Source organism: Tenrec ecaudatus, chromosome 4, assembly GCF_050624435.1.
Source record: "Tenrec ecaudatus isolate mTenEca1 chromosome 4, mTenEca1.hap1, whole genome shotgun sequence".
NCBI classification, from domain to species: Eukaryota; Metazoa; Chordata; class Mammalia; order Afrosoricida; family Tenrecidae; genus Tenrec; species Tenrec ecaudatus.
In genome coordinates, this window is record NC_134533.1 from 168,882,714 (window position 1) to 168,901,671 (window position 18,958).

An 18,958-nucleotide genomic window follows, 5' to 3' on the forward strand; every position below is an offset into this window, starting at 1 on the left:
AAGTTGGTCTAATCGCCGGCCACGAGCTTCTGGTGACATTTAATGAAATCTGCTTAATTACGCCAGCTGTACTGCGGTCACGGGAAAACGTGACCCCGTGGTGCTCGGGATCCAAGAACATCTTCTGCTGATTGAAGCCTGTACTCTGTGGAAATGTTTTCATGTGGTCTTCGAAGCATGTCCTAGGAAACGCTGTCAACACATATTCTTCCTTGTCAGGCCTTTTATTTGGTTGGGAATACTCCGGAGCTCTGCCTTTCAGCCTGTGACTCACCAAACTGTCTTCCATTTGCCGGCGAATCTGGTTTAGCTGTGTTCAATGACCCAGAGGTGGCGGAGTGAGAGGGCCATCATCAACACTGCACCCCCAGAGGAAACTTCCCATCAGAGAAATCACTAACCCAGCTGCCATGTTCTCATGCCGAGAAGCCTGCTCATCCGTTTGCAGGAAAACATGATTTGAACAGCTAAGCAAAGGCGAACATCCCACAGACCTTGTGAGAATCTTCATAAAATACCAATGGACTCAGGATTCACACTGCCAAGGGTGATTTCTTTAAAACAAGCTTTTGGAGACTAATATTAATACAAACTAAAAAGCATGAATGAAGGAAGCCTGGGGGTGCTTTGGACTAGGAGTGAGCTGCCACTGCCAGGTTGGCACACAAGCCCACGAGCCCGTCTGCAGAAGGAGGAGACTGGTTACTCCATAAAGATTTACAGCCTTGGGGACCCCATAGAGGGTTGGAATCAACTTGCTTGCAGTGGGCCTAGGTTTTAAAAGGTATGGTTTATTTTGTTTAAGTCCATATTGTTTTATACAAGGTTATTAGGAATTGATAAAGTCTAGGTAATTAGGTATGGAGAAAACAGAAGTAATTACCATATGCAAATATGTTTGAAAGTAATCCCCTGATGTGGTATTGTCCTTGTTTATTTGTTTTTAATGCATGGTCATTCTAAGGAATAAAGCATTGCCATTCCCATGGCCATCTGACCAATTAAAAAAAACTTAATGTCATATGTGTTTTATTAGTTTCAAGAATAGAGAATGTCCCTTGGGCCTCTACTCAAGTACCCCCTCAACACAAGAACAATTTGTTCTAATGATCTGGCACTCTGAGATGCTCACCTTCCAGACACAATCGCTGAAGAAAAAACAGGTGCATAAGCAAATGTGGTGAAGAAAGCTGATAGTGCCCAGCTATCAAAAGATATAGCATCTGAGGTTTTAAAGGCTTGAAGATAAACAAGCAGCCATCTATCTGAGAAACAACAAAGCCACATGAAAGAAGCACTCCATGTGATCATGAGGTGTCGATGGGATCCGGTATCAGGCACCAAAGACCCAGAGCAAAAAATCATAATGTGAATGAGGAGGAGTGGAGGTCCAAAGTCAATCTGTGGGCAGTTGGACATCCCCTTACAAAAGGGTCATAGGGAGAAGATGGGTCAGTCAAGGTGCAGTATAGCACTGATGAAACATACTGCTTTCCTCTAGTTCTTTGATGCTTCCTCCCACCCCATTATCATGACCCTAACTCTACCTTACAAATCTGGCTGTACCAGAGCATGTACATGGGTACAGATAGGAGCTGGAAACATGGGGAATGTAGGACAGATAAATTCCTTGGGACCAATATTGAGGGTGGCCATACCAGAAGGGGAAGGGGAAGGTGGGGGGAGAGATTGGACAGTGCAAAACACAAAAAAATAATAATAATTTGTAAATTATCAAGGGTTCACGAGGGAGGGAGGGAGGCAGGAGGAGGGAGGGGCAAAATGAGGAGCTGATACCAAGGGCTCAAGTAGAAGGGAAATGCTTTGAAAACAATGATGGCAACAAATGTACAAATGTGCTTGAGACAATGGATGTGTGTATGGACTGTGATAAGAGCTGTATGAGCCCCCAGTAAAATAATTGGGGAAAAAATAGAGAATGTCCTGACATAGACCTGACTTAGTCTGGTTTTTTGCTGCCCCAAATATGTAGAGGACAAGTAAGGCTTGTGCCTCAGCAAATAAGGAAAGACATTTTAGGAATGTGATCATGGAGAGAATCTTGGATTGCATTAAAAAAAATCCTCTTACAGTCTATGTTAATCAAGGAATAGTTTCAAGACCACTACCTACATTTGAGGAGCCCTGCTGGCATCGTGCTTCCACGTTGGGCTAACTGCAAGGTCAGCAGTTCTGAACCACCAGCATTCTGCAGGAAAGATTCAGCTTTCTACTCCTGAAAAGAGTTAGCCATCTCTGAAACTCACAGCAACAATTCTATCCTGTCCCATAGCTCGTTACGAGGTGGCATCGAGTCAACGGCAGTGAGCTGGTTTGGTTTGGATCTCCATTCTCATTTGAGACACTGGCAATTCCTTTCCCAGTCAGCAATGATACTTTAAGAACTGGAACCTCTCCTTCGTCATCCCAGTGTTTCAATGGAGTGAGGTTGAATTGGACAGTAATAAATAATCAATTGCTCTCTTCAACCACCAATGACCAGGTGAAACCTAAGAGCCCTCCCACAAGCAAGCTCAGACAGTGACCGAGCACTGGACTCACGCCAGGACACTAGAACATTTCATAGCCTATGAAAGGTCTTAGGTATCTCTTGATTGAAAAGAAAAATAGCCCCAACAAAAATATATATGAAGGGTCTAGAGTACAACGGAACAAAAAATGGTCTCAGTAAACACAACAATCAAACCAAAATAACAAATGAGATTTGAAATAATTGAGACAGGTTTTATTCCTGGGTAAGAAAAAAGACCCCAAGACGTTGTTAAATGAAGTCAAACTAACCTCTAAAAATGCACTCTAATCTCAAACTGTTAACACATTGCTGACTGGCTCTTTCAAACCAAAACGATTTCATGCGGCCAGCTTCTATAAACACCTACATGATCCATTAAGTTTGTTCTGTTTTGAATGTTTTCTGCTTTCCTTTCAGCTGAGGTTTTTATCTGGTTTACTTTGTGATTGTTGTTAGTTGGGGGTTTCGTTGAATGTTTTCTCTCTGAGGCCCAGGAGAGGTAAATCGAGAGATGGTCACAGAAGGAGCAGTTCCTTGCGGGGGAGGGTGGGAGGAAACGAGAAGCAGCAAGAACGAAGGAAACGTTCTGAAACGGACTCTTCTCGATGGGGCTGAACTCTTGAGTTGTATGATATGCGAACTATATGCCGATGAAAATGTGGAAACAGACACCCCCGTGCCATAGTCCTCCGCCATAGAGAGAAATGAAGTCCTCCCCGCGCCTCCGAAATAAGAGAGCGAGGACTGCAGCCTTGAGACGTACTAACAGACAGAAGAACCTGAGAAACCTCGTGCTAAGTGCAGTCAGTCTGTCCCCAAAGGACAAATGTAATATGCCTCCACTTAGGTGAGCAAATGCATGGAGATGCCACTTTCGTGGCGCCGGCCACGGGGAGACACGGGCTTGCTGTGGATGGTGGTGGGTCCATTTGGGAAAGGCCAGTGATGACAGTCCCTGTCACCGAACTGAACACAAATATATTTACTGAATAGCAATTGTTTGGCTATATGTATATTTTGACCACAATAAAAACCTATTTAGGAAAGATTTTTAAAAGGCACCTATATTGCTTGTTGGCTTACAAATGGCATAAAGGAATGCAAATGAAAATGTGAGTTAACCCCTGGCTGGTCAGCAACGTGCAGACATGAAAACAGGAGTCCACTCGTGACCCATCAGCAATATGTCACAGGGGTTACTCGGAGGGGTGAGGCTGCGGAACACATTTGCGATACATATGACAAAGTCCCCTGAAGATCAACTGATACGGGCAAAGTTAGGAGGGAAAAATGGACAAAAGGTATGACCAGACAGCTCACAGAGGCGGAAATAAAAATTGGTCTTAAATATATGAAAAGAACCTAGCTTCATTCATAATAGGAAGAATACTAAATAATGCACACCTGAGATACCATTTATAATTTAGCAGTTTGGCAAAAATCATCTTGATGGCACTCTATCGGGATGGCTGCAGAGAAACAGGAACCCTTGTACATTTCTCAAGCAGTATCAGACTGCATGTGCATTATAGGCTACTAGTAGTAGTCTTACAAAGGACAACTGCACAATAGCGATCAAAATTACTAATGCAAAAACCAATACATAATTTTTTAAGTTACGAATGCATGTAGACTTTGATCCGGCATTCTACTTCTTACAGACATATTTATATGTGTGCAAAAGAAAACGAGAGTAGGCACTGAAGCATTGTTTAAAATAGGAAGAGATTTAAAAATTCATCAAACATTCTTTAGCTAGGGATTGATTCAATTAACTTTTGGGCCATCCATACAACTAAATATTATTCCTCTGGGGGGGGGGAAATATATATATATTTCCTCTGAAAAGGAAAAAGCTTTTGTGTACTTAAGTGAGAAGTTAGAAAGCGAGGTAGATACAAGAATTTAAGCATGCCAACATTTGTGTATAAAAGGTGGAAGATAAGAGTACATAGCCTAATGCATCGCATGTTGACAACAATGGCTACTTGGGAAAGGGGACCACAACAATGGAGAAGTTTCACGATATGCCGCTTTGAAACTCTGAATCTTTGAGCAATGTGAATGCACTGCCTGTTGAAAAAAATTAAACTAAATTTTAGCTGGTTTTTTTCCTGTATAAATGATCTTTCTTCTACGTCTCTATGAAAAATTGGACATTGTATACCATGAAATGACTTTACAAATGTATTGTGTCAATCCCAATTTGTTGGTGCATTTGCCATAGAGCCTGTGGTAGTTATATAATCAATTGTTTGTCAATTTGAGAGGATTAAGTGTGAAGGGGTGGAGCGTAGCTTGTCAATCAGGTGGTAGCCAAGGCAGCCTCTATGTGGGCATGGCCTTCTCCTGAAGAGTATAGGAACTCCGGTATTCCTTCTTGGAGGCTGGAGATACACTCTCTCTCGGTTCTCTCCCTGTGAGGCATCCCTGTGGAGAAGACACCTGGAGAGAGGCTTATGGAGCCAGACTTCTGGAGCCAGAGAAGCCACATGGGCACCCCTGCCAGCACTGAGATGCTTACACCACGACTGGATCTACAAGATTTCCCATCCACTGGCCTGTGATCTTCCTACATTCAGTGCCATTGCATGTGTTTGTGAGTCTGAAGAAGATTGTATAGCTTGGTATTAGACATAAAGGCTGATATCGGACTTATGGACTTGATCCGGACTGGGCTGAGATGTTTTCTTAATGTTCATTTGCTCTTGTATATAAAGCTCTTTCTTATACGCATATGAATGTCTATGGATTTGTTTCTCTGGTCTACCCAGACTAACACAGAGCCAGTCATATCTCAATTAGCAATACTAAAAGGTGTCTCATATTTAACATATAGCTTATCACAGGATTATAGTTTAACAAATAAGTATGTCCCAATATCTTGACACTACCTGTCTTTCTTGACAATGTGGAAGGTGTAGAAAGATAAAGGGGGGAATGGATTTTAGCTGATATTGTACACATACACATATTTATAAAGGAACTGAGGTTAACTTTTAGATGATACTACGCTAATGCCTTATCATTGGTTTAAACTTCCCACACAACCAACATAGCCCACAACGAATTGATTCTTGTTCACACAAAGAGAAACTGTGTATTTAAACAAAGCTGAATTTACCGACTTAAATTTTTTTTTTAATTATTGAAGTTGATAGATGTCCATTCTTGAAGAAATGTAATCAACTTGTCTGTGGAGAGACACTACAGGGTGTCTGCTGCTTTAGCCTCTTGGTGAAGAGCACACCCGGGTGGCTTGCAGTGAGTGACTCCACGGTTGATTCCTTAGAGGGTTGCTTTAAGAATGAAATGGAGTGGTGCATTTAAATAGCTTAGCACCGATACTGTAAGCTCCAGAAAAGATGGCAGTTACCATTAGGCACCCTCCACTCTTTAAGATGTCTTTCTCCACATGTGTGTAGATATGCATGTTTGTAGAGCAAGGAAAAGGACACGGGAGAAGAAATGGAGAGATCGATGGCTTCTGTGACACGTTGTGAGGACTAAAAAAGGCTCCCCCAATTAAGTTTGTGTTATAAGGCACTATCTCCAGAAAGAGAGAAATCCATTAAGCACCAGTGTTTACCAGAGCGCATCAAACAGATTTTATTTCAGGAGCCAGTGGAAGGCTTGGCTGGCATCACGTCTCCGCCTGGGGGAATCGTGGGCCGTGGGGTGGAGTCCTGGAAGGAGGCATGAAAGATGGTGGGACCCACATGAACGCTGCCTGCACTAGCTCTCTGTCATCCCATCTTCCCAACGGTGGCCACCAAAAAACAAGAACAGGACCTACTGGCCCCAGATCCCAGGACTGAGAGTGGAAACATGATACACCTGAGGAGAAGGCCTGGAAAGGATAGTACGTAGCAGCAGTTCTCAACCTGTGGGTCACAGGCCCTTTGGGGGTCGAATGACCCTTTTATAACATGTCAAAATTACAGTGATGAAGTAGCGACAAAATAATTTTATGGTTGGGGGTGGGTCACCACAGCATGAGGAACTGTCTTAAAGGGTCACGACATTAGGAAGGTTGATAACCACTGGTATATAAGAAGCCTCCATTTAGGGCCCCTTAAGATAAGGAATCCTGATGATATCATGAGGGAAGTGCTGGGCTGCTCCCCAAACATTGTGGTTCCAATCTAGCTGCCCCTGGCTGAAGAAAGATGAGATTTTCTTACATTCTCAGAAACCTGGAAGAGCAGTTCTACTCTGTCCTGTAAGATGGCAAAGGTGTACTCCCCTCTCGTTATAAATAAATATACTTACATATGTACATGCCTGTATTTAGACCTCTATAAATGTCCTTTGTCTCCTGATTCTTTCCTCTATTTCCTTCCACTCCCCTCTTGTCCCACCATCATGTTTGGCCTTAATTCAGGTTTAGTAATTCCTCACTGCTACATTACCCTTGATTAAGCCCCACTAGGGATCCTACGCCCTTCTCTCCATTGATTTTAGTTCACTTGTTGTTCCCTTGTCCCTGAGTTGGTTTCCCCGCCCTTTCCTTTCTCCCACCTCCCCTTCTATCGTATTCCCCCAGAACCATTAGTCCTGATCTTTTTGTCTCCAAATTGTTTATCCCGCCTATCTTATCTAGATAGACATGCAGAGACATTAATAGGCGCAAAAAACAAACAAAGCAATAAAGGAAGTATATCTATATTTTAAGAATTAAGGTTGCACATGGACTTGGGCCTCAACTCAAGTACTCCCTCAATTTTGTTCTAATAATTCAGCATTCTGTGATGCTCACCTTCTTGACACGATCACTGAAGACAAAACGGGTACATAAGCAAATGTGGTGAAGAAAGCTGATGGTGCCCGGCTATCAAAAGATATAACTTCTGCAGTCTTAAAGCCTTGAAGATAAATAAGCGGCCATCTAGCTGAGAAGGAACAAAGCCCACATGAAAGAAGTACACAAGCCTGTATGATCATGAGGTGTCGATGGGATCAGGTATCAGGAATCTAAGACCCAGAACAAAATCATATCCAATGTGAATGTGGGGAGGGGAGACATGTAGTGGAGACTCAAAGCCCATCTATAGACATTTGGCCACCCCTTCACAGAAGGGTCACCAGGAAGAGATGAGTCAGTCAGGGTGCAGTGTAGCACAGAAGAAACACACAACTTTCCTCTAGTTCTTTGGTGCTTCCTTCCCCCTACTGTCATGACCTCAATTCTACCTTACAAATCAGATTAGAACAGAACATGCACACTGCTACAGATAAGAGCCCTAACACAGAGAATCCAGGATAGATAAACCCCTCAGGTCCAACAATGAGAGTAGAGATACCAGGAGGATAAGGGGAAGGTGGGGCGAGAAAGGGGAAAACGTTCACAGGGATCAACATATAACCCACTCCCAGGGGGACAAACTACCAAAAAGTGGGTGAAGGGTGATAGAGGACAATGTAAGGTATGAAAATAATAATCTATAACTTATCAAGGGCTCATGAGGGCAGGCAGGGGAAGGAGAGGAAAAACAGATGATAACAAGGGCTCAAGTTGAAAGAAAATGCTTTGAAAATGATGATGGCAGCATATGTATAAATGTGCTTCACACAATGGATGAATGTATGGAATGTGATAAGAGATGTAAGAGTCCCCCATAAAAATATTTAATAAAAAAAGAAAGAAAGCAAAAAAAGATGGCTGTGAGTTGGGATTGAGTTGATAGCCATGGACTTGAGTTTAGGAAAAGACAGTTGCTCTGAGCAGAGAAGAGCCCCTAAAGTTTGAGCAGGTGAGCCCCCCTGTGCAGATTACAGGTTAACAGTTTAAATAGCAGTCACCTAAATTTAATTCGAGCATATGCTAGGTGGGTAAGGGATCAAATAACACATTACCTGGGATACATTGCTGAGAGGAAAATATTAAATCTGTATCATAACAAATACAATGGGATAAAGCCTGAAATTAAAAGACAAGAATAATAAAGCATGAAAATGCTACTCCCTCCCACTGGCAGTCTGTTTAAGAGTTAAATCAAAACCTGAATCGATCAGGTCGGTTTTCATTCTTCCCAGCTGTTTATTGAGCACCTTCTTGGGAGCATGCAGATAAAAGTCCCACGTTGGATCATTTGAGATCAGAATGCACGGAAAGGCGCCCCGCCGCCGCCGCCGCCAGTATGAGGTCCCTAGTGCAGCGCGTCACGCAGGCCAGCGTCACAGTTGGGGGACAGCAGGTCAGTGCCATTGGGCAAGGCCTCTGTGTGCTGCTGGGCATTTCTCTGGAAGACACGCAGAAAGAATTGGAGCACATGGCCCGAAAGATTTTAAACCTACGTGTGTCTGAAGATGAGAGCGGAAAGCAGTGGTCGAAGAGTGTGATGGACAAGTAGTACAAGATGCTTTGTGTCAGCCAGTTCACCCTCCAGCGCATCCTCAAGGGGAACAAGCCAGACTTCCACCTGGCTATGTCTCCTGGACAGGCCGAGGGGTTTTAGAACAGCTTCCGGGAGCAGCTGCGGAAGGTAGACAGACCAGAGCTCATAAAAGATGGAAAGTTTGGTGCTTCCATGCAAGTTCACATTCAGAACGATGGGCCTGTGACCACAGAACTGGACGCCCCAGCTGCCAGTGCCACCGCCTCCGATCCAAAGCAGCTGTCAAAGCTTGAAAAGCAACAGCAGTGGAAAGAAAAGACCAGAACCAAGGGGCCTTCTGAGCCCAGCAAAGAGAGACCTACTCCTCGGAAAGAAGACTGCGGTGCCCGCAGTGGAGCGGAGGGGGACGTGTCCTCAGAGCGAGAGCCATAGACGACACGGGAATCGGTACGCTACCATTTGGAAAAATGGATCCTGAAAAATCCTTGAAACACATGCATCACCTACACTGCTTGATGAATTTGGAACTGAAACTCGAGGAAGAAGATAGAAACAAGCTATTGGAAACTTGAGTGGCCTTGCAAAAACCAGCAACCCAAATGGAACGCTGCCATTTTCTGTTACTGCCTGGTCCTGGGAGGCGGAGGTGCTGTTGGTCGGAGGAGCGCACCCACTGTCTCCCATCCTCAGAAAGCACATCGTAGCCAGGCAGTGCTGGCTCCTCCAACATCTCAGCTTGTTTTAGGAATTGACTCCTCCAACATCAGCTGTCACCAAGGCCTCCGTTCACACTGTGCTATGTTTCCACATGTCTGATGAATCGCCCATACTCGTCTAGTCCAACGTGAAGGTAGTAAAGGGGAACACTTGTCAATGACAATATATTATATGACGCCTCTCTATCTTGTATATTTGCTTTTTTTAAAATAAAGAAACATTAAAATCTCAAAAAAATGAATGACAGAAAGGAAGCAAAATTAGCAGGCATTTCCAGTTCACATTCATAGCCATCATGCTCTGTTTGCTCAAAGCTGCCTACAGATGCATAAAATTAAATTACACCTTTCATGTGTTCGGATGTTGTCCTGAGGTTCACGCTTATCTTCATACATGGTAGGGGCCATAAAACCAGGAGAACAGCACAAAGCTCTTGTGAAGAAGATAAATGAGAGTTCTCTGTATTAAAAGGCAAGTCAGGCTGCTTCCTGAGCTGGAAGACACTCAGCTCAGCTCAGCTGATCCCACAACGTGTTAGTTTGCAGGCATATTACATAATGTGAAAGAAATGATGAACATACTTTTCATGTCTGAAAGAAGATGTTAGAACTAGCTGTCCAGAACCCTGGAGGCACAGTGGTGCTACTCCCATAAAGAGTGACGGTCTTGGGACTCACAGGGCGGTCCTACCCTTTCCCACGGGGTCAGCATCACCTTAACGGCAGTGAGTTTGGCTGACGCTATGAAATCCATCAATTCTCAGGCAATGAGAGAAGTATGGTTATACTCTATGGATAATTCCACCAAGATATAACCAAATAGAAAGAATAAAATGTTCTAAAACTTGATTGTGGTGATGATTGTACAACTCTCCTTGATGTGATTGAACTATTGATTTGTATGATATATGGAATATGTCCCAATAAAACTGTTTACTTAAAATAATTGCCAAAGAACACACTTATTTGACCATAAGCTTATCCAAACTGCACGGAATGCGGTAACTTGAAGTCGTACCTGTGTCCAGCTAGCCATACCTGCGTTCTTTAAAGAAAATTGGCTGTGGTTATTGACAATGCACACAGCCATATATACATGTAGCACATGTGCCATTGCGTGGCACTGATTACATTCTTGGAGTTGGAAAACCATACTTACCACGCATGCCTGCTTACATGTTGAGGGAGACAGATGTCTTTTCTGATAGGAGCGCAAGTATGTAAATCTCCGGCTGCTGAGGAATTTTCTACTGAAGCCAACGGTGGCTCGCACAAGCTGACCTGAAAAGATGAAACCTTATTCTTCCTTGGCTCAAGACATTTATTTTTAACATCTAGTTGCTTCATGCGAATTACTTTATCCTTAACAAAAACCCAGACATGAATTCTGAGAGGCTGATGATTGCCTATGGGAACAAGGGACCATGTACCTTAGAAATAAAATCTGGTCCAGCATTGATGTGGACCAGAGAACAGGTGAAGTCAACATCATATATATATATATATATGATGTCATAGAAGACAGATCTATTGGGTACCATGGGCAAGGACCCTCCTCCCCCCCACTTTGAATTCGGTGTAAGGCTGGTAACCCAGCACTGGGGCCTTCCTTCCCAGAGTATTTTTCCCACCTCCTGCCTAGCCAAGACCAAATTAGCAATAGAACTACTCTCACGAGAGGAAGACTTGTTTTACATACAAAATGAAACATAGAAATCAATAGTTGATAAGCAGGCCACCTCCCGCCAAGTGCTAGATATTAGAGCTAGACGTCCCTGAAGGATCCCACCCATCATGGGAGCTCCCAAAGTAAAAGCTGGCATGCCAAGATGTGTCATTTTCTTAATTTAAAAAAAATCATTTCACTGTGGACTCGTACAACTCTTATCACAATCCATACACCCTCCCATTGGGTCCAGCTCATGTGTGCATTTGTCGCCATCATTAATTTCAAAACATTTTCTTTCTACTTGAGCCCTTGGTATGAGCTCATTTTTCTCCCTCCCTCACCCTCCCTCAGTCAGCATGGAGTACACCAGACATGAGGGCTTTCAAAGGCATATACGTTAGACGGCCAGGGGAGTAAGTCGCATGCTACGCCTTGGAATAGACAAGGTTTATTTATTGTTGTGTGGCAGTAGTGAAACCATGCAAACTGGAGGCCATCAAGAGCTGCGGTCTTTAAACTTTTTGAAGCCGTGGATCCATGTCATCAGAGCAAGATTAGAAGCCCACTTATAACAAGCGGTGACTTCTCTGGTTGGGGGCATCAACGGATGAGTCAATTCTAAAAGAATCCTCTCCCAAATCCTCGTCTGAACCCCCTTCATTCTTTGGGAAAGAATGAAGAAACACGGGCCATCAGTGTGAAACGGACAGGGTTGGATCTCTTTATTTCTTATTTTGTCTCTCTAAAATAAGATAGGCATATATATATATATATATATATATATATATATATATATATATATATATATATATATATATATATATATATATATATTTCCCTATTCTAAGCAAAAGCACACTTTGGAATTAAAGAAAGGACGCTCTATAGGTGTGTAACAAGATCTGAGTATAAATTTTCACAGAACTAGCAAAATATTGTTAGCTTAACCTCTCGGGCTCCTGCCTCCCTCTGTGGGCCCCTGGGTTCGCTTTGTTCCCCCACACCCAGCAGCCTGGCCCAGAGCTGCGGTCTGTCCACCCTGGAGCGACCGACCGGCGGCCTACTTTTCATCAACTCGTAAACCTCTGCATCCTCTCACCCAAACTTGCAGAGTAAAATCGTGCTGACACTGCAAACTGTTTCTGTCTTCAATTGACCATTTTAACTAAAGACTCTTTCACTCCCCAGGATGGGAGGGGGCGGGGGAGGGGAGGGAAAAAAAAACCCCCGAGTGAGAGCCCCAGCATCCCTGTGAGCAGAGCTTTTGCTACAGGTGAACAGATATTGCCATCTACTGTTGAGAAAAAATAAAATGGTGGAGCCCAAGTTTTCAGGCTTGTAGTTCTGGCAGATCATAAATTTAGAATGAGAGAAAAATGATTTTATAAAAGTGGTCAGTCGGGAGAATCGCTTCTCCACACACCCCCACCCCCACCCCTAGCTTATACAGCTGTTGGGGAGTCAGAGAGTCATTTGAGAACTAAGGACAATTTTAAAAATATATAACAAACCAGAATTCTTTGTTCCTGAAAATCAGGCAGACAAATGGCTATGTGGAATCATTCTTGCTTTTGATTAAAAGTGGAAAGAAAATCACGTTTGATTGGTTTCCCTTTGAGCCTACACTAATAGCTAACTCCAACTAGTAGAAGTAAAAGAACATAAGTAAATTTTTCCTGTTTCATTATCTTAGCTTCATTTCCAAGTTTAATTGAAAATAGCAATTCATTTGCTTCTTTGTTTTCCCATAAAACTACCAGGAGCATAAGCAGGCGAAGTGTGTTTTTAGCTTTCGATTTAACCATAAATTTTCTTTTACAAAAAGAAGGTAGTTAACACTTAGCCTTCTCTAAGCCTCTCATAGTACAGACTTAAGCTCAAAGTTAGAGACAATCCCTTTAGGACAAAAAGCTACCACAAAAGCAATGAATCTGAGCCCAGCCACGTTTAAACTCTCTTACCAATAAAGGGGGGTAGAGAGTTTCATGTCTCCAGATCCATCAATGTGAAGAATGACCTGTCTTATTCTGGTGGCTGCCGTTGAGCCGGAGGAAATGATTTGGTGGCCGAAATTCAGTTTCTTTTCCACATAAAAAAGCATTTTCCTCTTTAAAGAATATTTATTTAACTCTGTCAACCGCCAAGCGCCATGCCAGGCCCTGTGTCAGCCGTCTCACAGTTGAGAGTGTGGACGTGGAGCGTGGTGTGTGGATAGCCAGATCAAGCCCCATCAGGAATGCCTGTGGAAAGAAAAGGACCTTTAACCTTTGCGACACACTACTCCACGCATGAAAGTTGATTACCCAGCATGCACTGTGTACAAGCAAAGGGGGTTAAGGTTCTTTAAATTTTAGTGACATTTTCTTATATCAAGACGTTGGTTTCAACCATCATGACTAATTTGCCCGACTTCATTAAGGACTCTTGGTCAGAACGTACATTAGTGTAACAAGGAAGTCTTTTTAACATGCCCTCACATATACCTCACAGGTTGTTCACTTTACAAAGATGTATGGACTACCAACTACCTGCCAGGTCGTCACAACCACTAGGTTTCAAGGCTAAAGAAGAAACCAGGCCGTCCGTCAAAGAGCTTCACAGTCTAAGTCGGGAGAGAGAGAAGTCAAAGTCACAGCCAGGCTTAGGAAGCAACGTTAGAAGCTCCATGAACGAAGCAGAAAGGGGGGGCTGTGAACCCTGAAACACAGCAGATCTGTTTCCGCTGGTGGGGACAGGCCGTAGTTAATGAAAGTGTCGACAAAAACAAATCACAACCAAACTGACCAGGGCAGAAGAGAGGGGACTCAGAAAAGGAGACGTGTGACAAAAAACCACCCTTCGAACAGCAGCAAGAGTCTGGTGGGAAAGGTGTCGGGCAGGGGGAGCCTGCCATCGACTCCTGGTCTAGTTCCGGGAGATGTCCAATAAGGTTTACAGAAGGAAAGCTTATAGAGGAATGGAGGAGCACCCACAATCCTCCAAACCCAGGTGCAGGTGCTTCATGGCTAGCCTTCCAAGAGAACGGGCCTGCTCTATAGTCCCCTACATACATACAAGGGCATGCATCAAGACAACTTCGAAGTTCGCTGGTCAGAGAAATGACTCGCGTAGAGATGGAGAGGCTCCAGAGTCTGCTCTTCTTGTGAGCTAACTCACTCTTGCTAAGCAGTTCTCTGCTGGTAATGTACTACCAATGGAGAAAGGAGCCCCAGTCTTCTAGAAGAGCACAGAACAGGAACAGAAGGCTCTTGTGGGCCTGACTTGAAAGAGTGGGTGTCAGGAAGCCACCAAGGACCTGGGCACAGGATCTTACTGATGCACATGGATAGTGCCTCAGTCAGAACAGAGAGGTCTACAGACAGAGGTGGAGCAGACAGGCTTTGAGACTGGTCAGACATGGGGGACAAGGAAAGAGCAGAGATAACACCTAGCATTTTAACATCATCACAATGTTCATTGGTCTCAGGCCTGGGTTACCAGGTGGATAGGGAAGATGGAAAGGGAAATGAAGGATAGTAAGACTAATTTAAAAAATGTTTTACTTTGAAATAATGAGAGAATCATAGGAAGTTGCAAAGATATTATAGAAAACACTCATGTGCCCGTTACCCAGTTTTCCTTAATGGATCTTACATTACTATTTGTACAACATCCAGACCAGAAAACTGGCACTGTGATTCTTTGTAATTTTATCACATGTATGGATATGTGTAACCTCCACCACCATCAGGAAACAAAACTATTTCCTCCCTACAACCATCTTCCACATGCTATCTTTTTATAGTCATACCTAACCCTGCCCCTCCATTCCTAGGCCCCAGCCATCTCTCACCACTTAATCTGTTTGCCTGTCTGACATTTTGTCATGTTATACAAATGGAATCATAGTATGCACTTTTGAAAGTTTTAATGACATAATCCACATATCATGCAATTCGATAGTGCAGTGATATTTAAGAGTTGTACAATCATCACAGTCAGTTTTAGGACATTCTCTTCTTTCTTGTACTTGCTGTCAGCTCCCCACTTCCCCCCAGCCTCCCCCACCCCATCCCGAGGAAACTATCAATACAGATACTGTCTCTAGATTTACCTCTTCTGGACCTGATAGGCAGGAAATACGTAAAACTGAAAGGGAAAAAAGTAACCAAATGAAGCAGAAAAACCTCAATCAAAAAGAAAGCAGACAATATTTAAAACTGGAATATGCAAGGGATCAAAAGGGATATCAAATGATAAGGTATCATATATTAACCTAATTAGATATGCAGTAATCCACCCTACAATGCACTCTGTCTGATACCAAGGCCATCCACATCCTGGGCCCATTAGTCAGACGGGGATTCACTAGAGACATAATCGACGTGGGGATTCTGCGAATGAATTTTGGGCTTTCACTGTCATTCAGTCTTCTGCAAGACTTAAATTTAAATTCTCTCCAGTTGAAATTAAGTTTAAATAACAACAATCGTACCTCATGGATCACGGATTCACAAGGGTGGGGAAGGGAGAAGGGGAAAGAAGCAGCTGATACCAAGGGTTCAAGTAGAAAGAAAATGTTTTGGAAATGTGGATGGCAAATATGTACATGAGTGCTTAATTCAATTGAATAATGAATTGCCATAAGATTTGTAAGCCCCCAATCAAATGATTAATAAAATTTTTTTCTAAGAAAATTAAGCTTAAATTCTCCAGAATTTAAACACTAATACTGCCCATTCTCTTTGCTAGGTTTGGATTTTATTATTTATAATCTTTGGATTACAAAGACTGATGTGCTTCTTCCACATGGACTTAACTGACGCATCACTTAGATGGCTGCTTGTTTCAAGGAAAGCCTTTCAGACCATAGATGCTGTTCTTTCTGAGAGACAGGCATCATCTGAATGCTTCACCACACTTTGCTATAGTACTCATATCTTCAGAGAGCTCTTCATGGGGACAAGTATTGAGTGGGACCATGACATCATAACTAATTGTTCTATGATTAGATGCGAGCTCAAAATCCATTCCTGTGTCTGTGGCTTATAGATATTCCTGGTTCACTTTAGAGACATCTATATTATTTTATTGAATAACATTATAGATGATTTCCAAGAGGCACACTGTAGTTTTATTAATATGATCATTAATTTAGCCAATGGTTAAATTAAAACACTGTTGAGAAAAGTAAAGTGTACATGAATAGGACAGTATTTTAGAAGCAATACATGGGCTGTTGCCTCGGACACATTAAATACCTAAGTGACTGGACAGTATTTACAGGGAAAATGAGGGTTGGTCATAGGGCAAAACTTTCAATAACGCTCATTCGCAAAGGCAGAATGATGCCTGCTGGACCTGTCCTGAAAAACGAAAAACGAAGAGCGCATGAAAATCTCTCTAGTCACACTTCTACCAAAGAGTCTGACTTTCCTCCTAATACAGAGTTGTTTGCTCTGGAAGCCCATGACACATTCAGTATTCTTCACCCGGTCAACGTGGGTTTCGTTGTTTGAGAAACTGACAAAGACTATCTTTAAAGTTAAGTATTCTTTCACACCCATTTTGAAAGTGAGAAAAGAAACACGTGGTGATGAGCAGAGCTGGCTTTGGATGCCAACAAACTTGGCATTGAACCTAGCACCACCATCAGAAACTGTGGGGCGTGGCACTCTATGATTCACTCTTTGAGCCCTTGGGGAAGAGCCCTGGTGGCATAGTGGTTACACATTGTGCTGCTAACTACAAGGTCAACAGTTCGAAACCACCAGCCACTCCATGGGAGAAAGACAGGGCTTTCTATTCCTAAGCATCACAGTCTCGGGACCTTGAGTCATTCTAGTCTGCCTGGTAGAGGGTCCTATGAGTCAGCACCATCGCAGTGGCAATGAGTACGAGCCAGGGTGGTGTAATGGATTGCTCATTGGGCTGCTAACCATAGACGAGCAGTTTGAACCCACCAGCCATTGTGAGGAAGAAAGGCCAGGCTGTCTGCTCCTGTCATGATTTACAGTCTTGGAAACCCAAGGGATCAGTTCTACCCTGCCTTCTAGGATCACTATGAGTCGGAATTGCCTTGACAGCAGTGAGCTCGGTTTTTTATTTTTATCATTCTCTGTAATTTTTTCAGGTGTAAGTTTGTGTAGCCTGTCAGTGACTTCCCATAGCACCAGAATAATAATTTCCTGATCACTCGTACATGAAGCCCCTAGGAATCCTAAGTGAAAATGAAGTTACACCAGATGCCAAGCGAGGAAGAGAAGCTGGAGTGAATACAACTGAGACTGTAGGCGATGGGGGTGGTTGGTATGCAGGCTAACATGGTAAGATGTACAGGGAGAGGCGATGGGGCTGGTTGGTATGCAGGCTAACATGGTAAGATGTACAGGGAGAGGCGATGGGGGTGGTTGGTATGCAGGCTAACATGGTAAGATGTACAGGGAGAGGCGATGGGGGTGGTTGGTATGCAGGCTAACATGGTAAGATGTACAGGGAGAGGCGATGGGGGTGGTTGGTATGCAGGCTAACATGGTAAGATGTACAGGGAGAGGCGATGGGGGTGGTTGGTATGCAGGCTAACATGGTAAGATGTACAGGGAGAATGCAGTGGGAGAGTAGGGTGAAGACCTAGGATTATAACTAGGCAAATACTTTGGCATAATTAGCAAAAATATGTAAACATCTTTCTCTGTTTTCCACCAAGAGCCATCTGATATCGACAATGATATTCCTTGTTTCACGTCATCTTCTGAACCTGGGCTGAACCTGTCAGTTCCCTTTCAGTGTCCTGCTGTAAGGATTGTTGGGTGATCTTCAGCACAATTGTACTTGCATGTGCTATCAACGATATTGCTCTATATTTGGAGCATTCTGTTGAGTCGCCTTTCTTTAAAATGAGTACATGATGTTGATCATGATATTGGTTCAGTTGTGAGATTACGAGTTGTAATCTGTATTGAAGGCTGCAACCCTTAATCTTCATCATCAAGTGCTTCACGTCTTCTTCGCTTTCAGCAAAGTCGCGTCATCTGTAAATTAGTTGCTAATAAACCTTCTTTCTTTCAATCCTGATGCCACATTCTTCTTCATATAATCCAGCTTCTCTATTGGCTCAAGATACAGTTTGAATCAGTATAGTGAGAGGATGCCACCTTGACACACACCTTTCCTGATTGTAAACCCTTCAGCATTTCCTTTTTCTGTTTGCACAACTGCCTCTTGTTCCATTGACGAGTTCCTCATGAGTACAATGAAGTGTTCTGGAATTCCCATTCCTCGCAAGACAATCCATAGTTCGTTGTGGTTCACACAGTCGAATATCATTGTATAGTCAATGAAACACAAGTAAACACCTTTCTGGTATTCTCTGCTTTAAGCCAAGATTCATCTGAAATCAGCAATGATATCCCTTTATTTCGTGTCCTCTTCTGAATCTGGCCTGAATTTCTGGCAGCTCCCTGACAATATACCCCATGACAATGTAACTGTTGTTAGTTGATCTTCAGCAAAGGTTTACTTGCATGTGATATTTATGATACTATTGTTATTATTATACAACGGGTTCGCCTTTCTTTGGCATAGGTACAAAGATAGATCTCCTCCAGTCAGTTGACCAAGTAGCCATCTTCCAAATTTATTGACCTAGACCAGTGAGTGCTTCCGGTGCTTTATCAGCTTGTTGAAACATTTCAGCTGGTATTCCACAATTCCTGGAGTCTTA

At 43.1% G+C, this 18,958-nt stretch overlaps 1 long non-coding RNA gene and 1 pseudogene across 3 annotated transcripts in view; one reads left to right on the plus strand and one right to left on the minus strand.

Annotated features, from left to right (window-relative positions):
- Positions 1 to 18,958, minus strand: part of LOC142445307 (uncharacterized) — a 46,311-nt gene that overhangs the window by 2,342 nt on the left and 25,011 nt on the right. For all 3 annotated transcript variants that reach the window (XR_012784007.1, XR_012784009.1, XR_012784006.1), the window contains 2 exons: positions 13,218 to 13,496; positions 10,747 to 10,868 (listed from right to left, as the gene is read on the minus strand). This is a non-coding gene — a long non-coding RNA (uncharacterized LOC142445307). The remainder of the gene's footprint in view (positions 1 to 10,746; positions 10,869 to 13,217; positions 13,497 to 18,958) is intronic.
- On the plus strand, positions 8,674 to 9,303 carry LOC142447210 (D-aminoacyl-tRNA deacylase 1 pseudogene; annotated as a pseudogene).